We start from the raw sequence: 13,533 nt of genomic DNA, 5'->3' as shown, positions 1-13,533 counted from the left end.
TAAACACCTCACGATATTTCGCAATGATTCATTGCATTGATCATTCATCATTCATTTTTGGGGGTTTCTCTTTCCTAAATCATTACAGCATGATGGGGTCTAATCTCCAACATCACACACAACACAACAAAATTCTCTAATTAATGAAATCAGAGAACTCTTTCTTTCAATATCTCCCCTCTCAGCGTTGTCAGACAATACTGCGAACAGGAGCTCATTTCATGCAAACATGATCATTATAGAAGTCAGGGAACTTCTTCCTCAGCTAATGTCCAGTAGAGTTGGGGGAGTTCTGATTCATCCGGATCTTAATCCGGATCCTAGTATGACCTGGGAGTGACGAGTCTCACCTCTCATTAACCCGAGTCTTGAGTCCTACACCCGGTGATGTACAAATTAAAACTATAATTGCGTCACTCGCTACTATCCCTATAACATGTACATCACTTTACAGTGTACCCCAGTCCATGTGCCTAGCTGTAGCAGTAGGATAGCTGCAGACATTATTGTTTGATTCAGGGGATGCAGATCAGTGAACTTCCGCAGACTCGTGCAGACTCAGAACCCTAACTGTAGCAGATCCAGAGATCCAGACTCATCATACACGAGTCAACAGCAGACTCAGATTCGCTAATCCTGACTGAATCAAGGTAACTTCCTTCACTGTGCTAACATAGCAGACTCTGAATCACCGATACCGACTAGTGATTTGAGCGACGAGTGAGTCAGCGGAACTCACAGACGCAGATTCGGTGAGCAGACCGAATGAGTGGATTGCTCCACACAGCGCGAAACAGCAAACTCGTCGGTTGGTCTCGTCATGGTTTTCAGACTCAGTGAGTGTCAGTTGTTCATGATAACGCATTCTGTACACAGATCATTTGCCACCTGGTTAAATAAAGGTTAGAAATGAAATGCCACCTGGTAAGTTAAGATCCTTCGTCAGCTCACGGCTGCATTTCCCCCTTTAGATATATACGATTTCAGGATCGGGATCAAAGACTTAACATTTATCATAATTATGACATCTGTCAATCAGTGTTCTTTAAACAAAATGAAGTCTCTCCTGATTTAAATTAAGCTCAGCGCAAGTTCTTTCAGGAAGACTGGGTAAATATACATTCACTCCGCAGCTGCATATAATCAGCTCATCACGGGCGTTGTCTTTAACCTACAGTATTACATTCACCTCATTCTCCAGCAGCCAATCACCGTGCTGCAGCCAAACTTTAAAAGTGTTCTCCTCTCCCCTGCAGTCAGCTGTGATTTCAGGTTTTCATGCTGCCGCCCGCCTCCTCCTCATCCCGCTCCTTTCATCATATCCAGTGCCAGGAGAGCTAATCTAATCGCCAAAGACTTAACATTTATCATATGACATGTGTCAATGTAAATGAAGTCTCTCCTGATTATGCAAGGCTCTGGTATTCATTTTGTTTCTTAAAATGATTACTCCATGTTTTTTTAGGTGCAATTTTGTAGAAGATATTTTTTAGAAATTCACGCCATATGTTCTCGAGAAAATGTGGTATGCTATATGCTCCATTTTTGGATTGATTAGTAATGTTTATTACTGGATGCACCAAGACTTCTCTAATGCTCAACTGATGACATTAAAACAAATTAGTGAAGTTTTTAGATATTTTACTTTAAAAATACAGCCTACACAGTGTAGCCCAACATTAAGAAGAAGAAGAAGAAGAAGAAGAAGAAGAGAAATCAGAGCACTAATTACCCACATGTATAGGCTGTATAGTTGCCTGCTGTAGCTAGATGCTGCAGGTTAATGATGCAAACAACAGCACTAAACATCAGCCATATGGAGCTGCAGTGCGTGTTTTAATATCATTATGTCTTTATTTCTTTGCCACAGTGAGACAAACTGTGTGATTGCATCGCAGAAGATGTTTTGCTACTCTTTATGTTGTTGCATACAGAGATGGATCATTAGTTCTTGTTTGGGTTTTGGTTATTACCTCTCAGCGCTGTTTGCCTGAAGGATGCATCTTCAGGAAAACTTGACACCTTACGTCAACATTTTACCTTTAGTTTTGAATAGATCTAAATGTGTTTTAAGGAAGATAGGCCATCGTAACAGATTTTTTGGAGATACAATTGTTTCGATTATTCAGGCTGGACGAACCGCCAAACAGAAAGGTTATAATGCATGACTTCTTTTTATATATTTTCAAGCTGATTTTCGACATCCCTCAAAATAACAAACTGTGGTGTAGAACATGCACAACAGATGAAATGAAAAAACTTTAAAAATGAATACTGAGCCCTGCTTTTGGGCAATTTTATACATTGACTTAATCTAAGTGTGTTTGTGTAGTTTATTAATAATTATTGCATTAATATTGGTATTTGAAAAATATTATGAGTAACTCTACATTATAACACTTTATTACATGGCTGCTTACTACAGATTTCATAAGCTGTTTTCCAGGAACTTGTACATTTCTATGAAAAAACTTGTTTTTATTGTAGTCAAATTATCAGATAATGGATTTAAATCCATTTGGACCAAATTCAATCAATTATAACATGAAAAAAATAGAAGAAAGAAAAATGACATTGTGAAAGAAAAGCAATAGTGCATGATACAAATGTCTCATGACACCGGGGCACATAACAACCACACTGTTGCTAATTCATTTTCCTGATAATTTTCCTCTTGGGGGAATGAGAGAGAAACACCTTTAAAAACCTGAATGGTTTCTGGTCTCCATCCAATTTCCCAACTAAAGGCAAACAAAATAGATATAACCAGAGGACGAGTGCTCATCTGGCAGACAGACCTGACAATATATAATTTCTGTTAATACAATTTCGGAATTGAGCTTATTTCCTGGACCATTTACCACTTGAATGTGTGCCATAAAATATTCATAATGCATGTTGTTGAGAAAGGAAATATCTCGCTTCAATTACAGAGGACATTTTTATGCCTGAGATTTGCAAACAAGTTAATCACATATACCTGCTACAGCTGGATGAGGTGATTCAGTCCCATTCATCACGCCAAGCAGCTGGATGACACAGAGGCGGATGGCGTTTCGTTACAGACGAGAGAAACGTTTCAAGGTTACACACACTTCCTCGGCTCTATTTACTGAGTGACATTTACACAATATTGAACAAAAGGTTGCGCTGCCGGGATGCGTCATGCTGTGCTTCAGATGTGCTGCTGAGCTTCATTATACTGGCCTCTCTGTTGTTTGACGTAAAGTTCCGAAATGAAGCAACAAATTACTTTCCATCAAAATCAAACGTTGGATAGTAATATTTATTTTGCATGTTTAAGGTTTGAATTTTGCTGGTCTTTCTTTGTGTATGGTGCAAGAACTGTTCAAGGTTAAGGCGAGGTCAGGCAAATATTGATTGAAAACCAGTTATACCATGTAAGTGTAATCCATGACCAACATGACAGATGTAGCGGTTTGACGTTGAAGGGCCCCACTTCACAACAGTGCTTGATATTTTATTGAATCCCCCTGCGCACAATAATTAATGCGAGAGTCTCGACAGCCCAAAACAGGATCAAATTAATTGATTCTGCTTGAGGCCTGCAGTTAATAAATGAATATGTTTTTGTGTTATTTTTATATTATAACCGTTGCAGTGCTAATTAACCTTTATCGGATTAGTTGATTCATGGTTGTTGTTTTGCCTGGTTCATCTTCTGGTGGCTGTTATGTTCTTGAATGCAACACATTCCTTAAAAACCTACAATGCCTCTAATCATTTTTAATGTAGCAATGACATGATACTGTGTCGTAAGATTTTTAGAATGACAGTTTTAAAGGGGCCGTATTATGCTTTTGGGGGTTTTCCCTTTCCTGTAGTGTGTTATGTAAATGGTCTGCAAAGGCTAAAATCCCTGTGTTCCCTCCAGAGGGAGTTTCTCTCCAACACCCAACCTCCCACACCTCCTACTCCTTTGTTGATTTCTGTAACATGGTGACATCACTATGTAACACCCGCACTTCTATTCACTAGTACGCCAACACATCGTACGTGATAAGGGGCGGGATATCTCTAAGAGGTTGACCAATCACAACAGAGCCGGCCTTCTAACCAATCAGAGGGTGAAAAGAGGTGATGCAGCATAGGTAGTATGAGAATAAATAAAGACTATTAACATAAGAGCATGTGGACATTTCAGTTTTTACAACATACAAATATTCAACAGAAAAAAAAGGTACACTTTTGACAACAAGTATATGTTTTATTTTTGTATAAGGGAACTGGTTTTAATGCTTCTTCTCCATCAGCTAATATCTGGTCGACCAGTACTGCAAGCATTTAGCAAAAAGTACACATTATTAACAGGAAAAAAGTTGACGGTTGTGAAACAAGCTTAAAAAGCAAACATTGATTTGTTTCACCTTCTTAAGTTCCTAGGGTTAACATGTCAGCAACCAACTTTATTAATTTGGAAATGTCTTTATTTCTTTGAAATTCCATTCCATTCTCCGGTTGGTTTATTAAACTCCTGGCTCTTGTTCCACTTGTTTACCACCTGGTTGCAAACTAGTACTGCTGTTGGATGCTGGGTTAGTAGAGTGCAGGGTATTCTATTTTCTGTTGTTGCTAAAAGTGTCTGCCTGCTGTGGCTGAAACTCTAATGTTGTTTAATTTAATTAAACTCAATCCAATTGTCACACATTGTTGAACAACTGTTCTGTCAGACAAACTGGTATCCTGCTGATTTAAGCTGCTGAATGCATTACCTCTAACAATCTGTTACAATAGGAAATGTGGGAAATTAAGGAAGCAATATGGTGTCCAAATGCTGTTTCACTGTCACTCGAAAAGTTTAAACCAGTCTATTTTTTTTCTTTTCCAGACTACATAGCAAGTACTTTTTCTTTATCTTCTTGTGGGTACATTCAGACACCTAATGTTTTCAAGCTTGCTTATAATCAGATATATGAACTGTCAAGCGTTTGATGTACTTGGTTTGGCAGTTGTACAAGGACAAGTTTAAAACAAAAAAAGGGACTTCAATTATTTGGAATGTGTGTTTGTTGATAATAACATTCGAAAGGGAGATTTTAGTTTTAGTTGTACGGAGATAAAAGCATCCCAAGTTGCTAGTTCAAAGAGAGAGATACCATCGGCCAACAGAGGGGATTTCATTGCCAAAAGAATTGCAGCATTCCTTGGGCTTCAACATACTTTTAGTAGGTGAGGAGTTGACGCTGATGAAAGAATAATCAATTGAGGTGGTGAGGTGTTGGTGCAACACCAGCCGCAAGATGATTGGATATTTGCCAAGTGAACATCTCCCTGCAGGAAAAGGAATCTGGAGGTGCATCACAGGAGAGGAAGTCTATCCGTCATAAGTATAAATCTCTTCCCCTGATCACTAAAAACTTGCCAGAAGTTAGAGATTAAACAGGATATCTGTGAGGGAGAACTCTGTGTTATAAGGGAAACACTGTACCAAATCAATACAAATAATACCTCTTTATATCAATTAAATAATTATAAAACAGTAGGTAACCAAGTAAAAAATTTCAAAAACATTAGTGATCCTTGACTTTTATAGTGGTGTCGATTTTAAAGAACGTGCACTTCAGGTTTTTATTCACTTCAATTACCTGATGATCATACCAACCTATTTTGCGGATGAAGGCTGTGATCACATACTTTACATGTAGAGATATGTTGCCATAATAAATGCCTGAAAAACAAATGTGTGGGTGACCAAATTTGTAAAGCTCTTGCTGTTGTTTGCTGTTATTATTGTCTTTTTTTTGGTTTAGATACTTGCATCAAAACAGGAATATAATTTATGAAGTAAGAAAGCCCGCCACTTACTTGATTTTAGTGGTTGCCTGGGTCAAAAGGGACTAAGAAGAAGAAGTGCAAAAGGAAGCCCAAGCGGGTTACACGCCGTAAAATAGCAAACAATGGATTGGTTGGGTATAAATGTTCACAGGACATCAAGGTTTTTGATATCTTGATTGTTTCATCTGATGCTTCTGTACATTAACTTATATAGCTCAATGTCAAAAGGCTAGATGCTCATTTACACATCCAAACGATGTTCGAACAACTGTATCAATCATTGTAGTCGTATCTTCGGCCACCTGATGAATGTTGACTCCTGAGGATATTAGATATGTCTGTTTAGCTGCTAAATGCTCCACATTTGCTTACTTGTTCTGTCTACTGTTGAGTGGTAAGGCTGAATCAAAACACTAAAAGTTGCACAGAGTGATACTAAAACATTCACACTGGAGAGCAAAGCCGACAGGACCCACAAGCAGGAAACCAAATAATTTGTCAGAATGATTTGGGCAAGCCAAAAAACAAACAACCCCGGTCTGACAAATATTGACAAAAAAATGAACTTAAATACATGCAGAGGTAATCATAATGACAAGACGCAGGGGGAAGGAAAAAAACGAAAGGCCATCAGGTGAATAGAATCAGGTTATCAAACAGGCGGGACAACACAGAGACAGGTCAGGACTGACACATTGAGGATGGGAACTGCTAAGTTGCATGATGATTCCTAATGTGATAAAAAAAAAAGTAATTTGATCGATTGTTGATAAAAAACAATATTACTTGTGAAGCTTTATGTAACGTTTTTAATGATTTACTACATTGTGCTAGTGCTACTTTTAGTGAAGCCAATTATAAAAGTATGTCTTAAGACATTCCTGCAATAATTCCAAATATTCCAATGTAATTTATGCCAGACTGATCAGGTGTGGAATTACATTAAAAAGGGTTGGCACCTTTATGAAGAAATAGCATACATGACAGTTAATGTAATGATGTGGAGATGTGATTGCATTTGATAGCTGTCCAGAGGAGCGTTTAATTGCATTCTGACACCTTATTACACTATCCAGCAGATATCACTTAATTCCTTGTTACAGAGTGGAAGGAAGATTGACAGCGGATGAGATACTTATTAAGACTGAGTGATGGTATACCAGCTATGAGACATGACTAAATAAACTCTGGCAGGCTCACATTTCAACTTTTCTCCAGCAAGACAACTTTGTCTGAGAAATAAACAAACCTCACACAGTCAGCCGTTCCCTCAGGCATTATTAGTCATGAAGTTATTAATATAGGATTCTGGGAATAAAAAATCCCAATGGAAGTGGTGATGAGGCTGCAGACACCGACGATAGATAAGGTTTGCTTTCCCAGAGCTCTTTGTAATGGACACCCACTTTTGTTGTGAATATGAGACTCCCACTTTATGCCAACTTTTTTGTCATGACCTCAAATATGGTGCGGTTTCCCTCTATAGAAAGAGAAAACCCATACCTGCGGCCTGTACTCTAGCATAAAAGATGATCGATGGACGCACTGCAGGGCTGTGAGTGTGAAAAAGATGCATAAAAGAAATTGCTGAAAAAAGTACTTCAGACAACCTAAAAGGGGTTGTCTCCCAGTAAAACCACATTTGGCTGAGGTCTTTTGATTAAAACAGTGACAGTGAAGGTCAGCGATAAGAGACGAATAAAATTATGAACGTCCCTGGTAGGCAGCCCAGTCAAACAAACGATGATCCTGTTCTTTTTCTGTATACATCAAACATATTTTCCTTACAAAGACATTTTTTGTTTTGTTCGATCAGACAGGACATCAAACCAGTGATGGCTGATGGTGTTATCACATGTGTGAGAGTCTAGTCAAATCGGTAGCCTCATGCCAGATAAAAAGACTTGTGAGGCAATCGGGAGGCTGCTTACTGTTAAGCCCCCTGTTCTAATGGACCCATGTGTTGGGAGAGGAATAAGCCTTTGGCTGACATGGCACCCAGTGGTGGTGGCTCCCTTTCTTCTGCTGCTGGGGCAGCTGCTGCATGGTGGCCATGCATGTAGGGAAAAAGTCGGAAACCATCAAAGAACATTTTACTCCTATTATGCTATTTGTAGGCATATATTATTGGTCTCAGATATATACCAATAAAAAAACATGTCTATGATGTGTTTTGCTGAAAATAGACGGATCATGTACTTTAGACATCCCTCATATCCCTCTGTTTCAGCCCTGTTAGAGAAGTGCTGATTATGGGTCAGTAGCTGCTGGCCCCGCCCCCTTTGGAGCATGCATGCAAGATCTGAGCTGCAGAGAGATAGTTATAGCTAAATGTTGCCTTGATTAAATGCCATATCATGTTCCAAACGACATCAAGGATTATTTCGGAAATAGTGTGGAGCTCAAATGTTTTTTCTCTTGCGGGTTTACTACAAGGTGAGTTCCTTTTTTTATTTCCTGCTTCTTACACATATGCCTCTTTCCAATACAGCTTAGTTCTGAGTGTTAGCAATGCTTGCTAATGTAAACAAAGACCATATTACTTCCAAAGCACATTGTATCTGATAGGCACGTTTCTGATAGGGGGCGTAACGCCAGCCCGTCATATCGGTAGAAAATCTGGATCAGCTCCGTTGAACCCCCGTTTTAGTTTTTATTTGGGTACGGAGGAAAAGAGAGAAGGTTGTATTTTCTGACACTTTGTGAGTTCCCTTACACACCGGGGACACATTTATATATAAAAGACATACAAAAGTGCACTTTGCATGATAGGAGACCTTTTAGTTGATGTGTTGTTGTGTTGAATCAGTATTCAAATCGTGATTAGTGTTGATTAAAGGTGTAACATAATAAACAATGGTATTCTCTCAAATCCCTTTACAAACCTCAAACTTAGAGTCAATTTAGTAGTACACCATACATAACTAACACCAAAGGGGCTTCATGGCACACAGTTTATAGTAAAGAGTGGTTGACATTGTCCCCAAAAAACCTGTTCTTGCAACTCCACAGGGTGCACATACAGTGTTGTTCGCCGCTGGACGTAGAAACATCCTTGATGGATTCAAAGATGTCTCCTAGTGTGGGGCAGAAGTTATGAAGCACTACATAGGCCCTGATGACTGAGGGGATAAGGGTCTGCTCAAACAATCTCCACAGATTATTTAACCTGTTAAACCCCAAGCCTGTTTTTCAAGCCTCAGGCTCGAAAATGACATTCCCAGAACAAATTACCATGACTTCACTTCTAAAAGTGGTAAATTAATAATCTTTTTCTTCAAAGCAATTATAAACCTGTGTGTTGGCTGTAGAAAAGTCAGAATCAATATAGATGTTTTTATTTTAAAGTAAATTCAGATTGAACATAGTTAAAAAAAATGTAAATTATAGTTTCCTTCCAAAACCATTACTTATAGTGAAAACCACCCTTGAATGATGGAATAGTAGACTAAAAGCTTTAGGAATCCAAACTATAACATATAAGTACCCTGTATCAAGATTGATGCAAAACGAGACCTTTTTAGAGAGGTTTAGCAAAAGAAAACCCCACCTTTGGGGTCATTTGGGTGGATTTGCCGTTTCTCTGGGACCCATTCGTCGATTTTGGTGATTGACATCTCTTTTGAACCGTTAGAGCCAATAGAATTGAAGGGGAAGTTCCACATACACACACACGTTACCAATGAGGAGTGAGAGTGACGCACACGCAGTCGAAAGCTATGTTACTCTCAGACAACTGAAAACTGAAACCTAGGCTCAAACTAGTAAATATGAAGATGGATTATCAGTAATCATTTCAAAGTGACATAGACACATTGGATTAACCTTCAGCAGCGTTTTTATCGTTTTGATGCCATTGAACACAACTTTTGATCAGAACAACAGCTAAGGTAAGACTAATGAAGCTCAGCACAAGTTCAGGCAGGAAGACCTATCATTTCGTATTGCACGTCATGGCAATACTCGCTCCCTTCACTAAATGATAGGGAGCGCCACTCCTCAGCTAACCTATCACTTCCCTCCATTCACAAGCCTAATTATCGCACCTGTTAATCCCTCTATATATGCTCTCCCCTTTTCCATCAGCTGTCTTCCAGGTGTCAACGCGCAAGTTGGTAGCTTACACTCCTCTTACGCCTAAAAACTTGATACGAAAAACCTCAAACATGTCTAATTCAGACTCTTCAGAGAACTTACTTTTTTCGAAGGATCTTGATCCCGATTCCGATGCACTTCCAGAGGAAGTGTTAAACTCCTCAAGTCACTGTCGCCTCAGTTCTCGTCTGAGCGCCCGCAGCGGCTCTCGCACAGCAGAGGCAGAATTCCTCGTCGCCCATCTCCGCAAGCAGGGACATCACACCCAGATCTCCTACTTTCCCGCTCCGTGGAGCTGTCGGATCAAGCTCCGGTGCGGTCTCCCAGCCCAGGCAGCAGCTCTAGCCAGCGCCCCCCCGGGAAGAGGGCGAGGGCGCTCTTGCGGCCGCCGGAGGCAAAAGGTCTAAAAAGCGAGTCCTCCATGGAGCTCGCATCGGCCAAGAAATCCTTCCACTCTTCAGGCTCTCACTCCAGCGCGCTCCAGCAGGCCCAGCGGCCGCTCAGCATCCCAGCGCCGCCCAGCCGCAGCGCCGCTCAGCCGGGAGCTACCGGCACTTCAGCCCGTCTTCAGATGGCAGCCTAGTCAACACACTGCAATCTCTGGCAAATTCTCATGCTGCATCGACGCTCGCCTTTTAGTCCATGGAGAGAGGCCAGGCCGGAAGCTCACCTCTTCGGCGGCCCGGCCGGGTCCAGGATGTTTGTATTTGGCACGGTAGTTCCACCTCACTCCTCTGGCTTCCGCCGTCCGGCTCCTCCCTCAGGTAGGCCCTACATCCCCAAGACCGCTAACATCTCCTCACGGGCTCAGAGCGGAAAATCCTCCGCGGGGAAAGACATTAATTTGGTCAGCCTTATTCTGGCCTTCCCCGGAGTGTGAACAAGAGCCATCGCACCGGCAGGAAGCTTACTGCGGTATTTAAATCTGCGACCCCCGGCATCCTCAAGACCTTCTATAGTGCAATTTCTGGTAGCTTTTAGCCATCTTCCGAGAGCTCTCTGCGCCAGTTTACCCTGAAGAAGAGTGGGTTAGATGCTTATCTGGCGCATGATCGGCGATCTCATCATCGAAATACGGGAAATCTGTGTTTTTTTATCAATACCATTTAAAAAAGCTTCTCTAGCAAAGCAGCGCTACACTTAGCTCATTGGTAACCATCCGACCTGGACATGGTCCCGTGGTGGATACCGAGCTGCTCGTTATGGCTAACCGGCAGGGCAACAGATCGTCTCGCGCATTAGCTGCGGAACGCAGGGCCGCACCTCTCCGCTCTGCCCTCATGTGTTCCTCTCTCGGGTCTGGCGTATTTTCCCCACGCAGTCTCTGGGAATAGTAACCAAACACGTCAGGTGTCAAACAAGGGATAATAGATTGTGCGTTTCTTTTAACGAGAACGTGTGTTCCTGACCCTCATTTTCATATTTGCAGTACCTGCAGGGGGATTGGCTCACCTTTTGAGGTCAGTTTGCCTCAGGCGCACGTCCTCCCTTTCCGCGCAGGAATCAACGTGGTGGAAAAACCTTTTAAAACATCACCCCTCGACTCCATTAACACCCACACACTTAGCAGCTGCGCTTTCGACTACCCAAATCCCGTGTTCGAGAGGCTTCAGGGCAGGGGTCCTTTCTCCCCTCCTCGAGCGGTACTGTGACGTGGCCTAAAAACCTGCAGTCAGCCGCCAAAGAACCCACCCATAGTCTCTCATCTCATCAGAAAAGAGGCTCAACAAAGGATACTTTAATCGTAACCTTTCCACTCCTCTCCGTTCCCAGTGTTCCGGACAAGCCCAAGTTCGGTCACGCGTATTGGTCGCCCTATCAACAGACGAAGCTGAAATAACTGAGTATAGTAATTAAAGGATACATGTTGGATCTATGTTCCCTTGCATCTCGGGTAGTTCGATAGAGCCTCTGTTGTTTGACAGTAGGAGATGCACAATCAATATGTCGCTTATTCCCCCCAGCTAGAGATAATTTTTACATTGTTCTTTATTATCTGGCTTAGGTGTAGACTAGCATTGCCATCATGACTCATCAAACCTATTTCGCCTAGGGTCATTAGGAGCACTTGAAGCTCCAAGCCTATCAAATCCTACTGATGCGCGAGTTCATACGATATATTTCCCATTCCACCTATCTCAGTGGCATATATGTTTCTCGGGTATCACAGCTCGTGGGAGTCCAAATTCTACTTCGCTGTCCGTTTAACCTTCGGGTGCAGAAGTAAAGCCCTTCATCTTTAATTATTTTTCCGAAGCCCTCTGCTGTATCCTCCTGAACATTGTCAGAATCCCCTCCGTCCTTGACCCTATTGGATGATTTTCCTCCCTCATAGATCTCCCTCGAGGACAACTCAGGCGCTCTCTGCTAGCAAAACTCTAAAACTATGCTTTCAGGGAGTTAGGTGTTCCCCTCTCAGCGAGAGAAAACGGTGGATAAGTGGGTCCCACCACCCAAATGGCATAGAGAGTTTTTGTGCTTTTATTTACAGCTATATCTCGCGAAATAATCTCTGTTCGCTCGATAGGAATGGCATCTCTCCCCCGGGACATAACATGTGTCAGTGTAATTTAGCATCTTCGCGAAGTGATTCACAAACCGATCCTATTCACCTCGCGAATAGCCAATCTAAAACTTACAACAAGTTAGTCACCAACAGCAGCTGCTCTCCCTTGCTCGGGCACCTCACTTCGGCCATGCGTAGTTAATCCCTCCACGGGGCCGCTCTTTTATTTCCCGTCGGCCCTGGATACAGCGTCGCCGGCAGGAAAACCTCCAAGACCATGTCTTTCTTAGATGAAGCTGACTGCTCAGAACGCTGCGGTTCTGGTCCGTCCTGCTCGCGCACTGGAATGCGGTCACGGTTCGTCTTCTACGGACGACCTCGCGTTCACTCCTCCAGACTCCATGAGATTCTTCACGGACGCTACCCCATCCGTGGGTTTTGGGTTTCTGTGCCTCTAGGTCGAGGAGGTAGAGTTCGTCACAGAGGCTCGTGGCCTCGTCATTCCCCAGCCATTGCCTATTTCTGTACCGCTTTCTGTCAGTGCATGATACAATTGTCTACACCGAGATCGCATAGTTAGAGCCGCCACGTGTGGGGGTCACCTCATGCTCAACTCTTCCACCCACAGATTTTCATTCTTCTCCTATCAGTTCTTGTTCTCCTCCTTCCTGTTTTAGGGCTCTCAGACATTCTGAGGATTTACCTCCCTCATCTATTCTTTGCATTCCCAGGAGGCTCGCCGTGTGATCCAAATTCAACAACTGGTCCCTATTTCTGGCCAAAACTAGAATTGAACTGTCCCATAATCTCCATCTGGCACTTGGGAGCTTAATCGGAGTAAACACTGTGCTTCATATTTATTGACCCTCGGGACTTGATAAGACATAATTGGGCATTTACTAATCTGAACGGAAATCTCAGAAACAGGTCGCGTAAAGGCAGAGTGGTGCGCCACACGGGTGGTCAGTCCGGGTGAGGGCGCGCGCGCGCCGCGAGGAAGGAGGAGTCTCGCGGTACTCGTAGTGAGAGACTGAACCCACTAATACTCCACGCAAGGAGGTGGGGATTATTAATAAAGCGCGTTCCCATGCCGTGACATCATGCAGTAATCCTTCTTTCGGAAAGACCATTCTTGT

At 42.3% G+C, this 13,533-nt stretch overlaps 1 protein-coding gene and 1 long non-coding RNA gene across 2 annotated transcripts in view; one reads left to right on the top strand and one right to left on the bottom strand.

Annotated features, from left to right (window-relative positions):
* obsl1b (obscurin like cytoskeletal adaptor 1b) overlaps positions 1 to 13,533 on the bottom strand; it is a 120,574-nt gene that overhangs the window by 66,132 nt on the left and 40,909 nt on the right. The gene's annotated exons all lie outside the window — the stretch shown is intronic.
* LOC104963609 (uncharacterized) lies at positions 8,023 to 12,706 on the top strand. Its single transcript, XR_800335.1, has 3 exons — positions 8,023 to 8,116; positions 10,915 to 10,919; positions 12,694 to 12,706. It is a non-coding gene; the product is annotated as an uncharacterized lncRNA (long non-coding RNA).

This window comes from Notothenia coriiceps, unplaced genomic scaffold (genome assembly GCF_000735185.1).
Source record: "Notothenia coriiceps isolate Sejong01 unplaced genomic scaffold, NC01 NC01_scaffold00036395, whole genome shotgun sequence".
NCBI lineage: Eukaryota > Metazoa > Chordata > Actinopteri > Perciformes > Nototheniidae > Notothenia > Notothenia coriiceps.
Note: the sequence above shows the minus strand (reverse complement) of the source record. Positions and strands in the feature narration are given on the sequence as shown.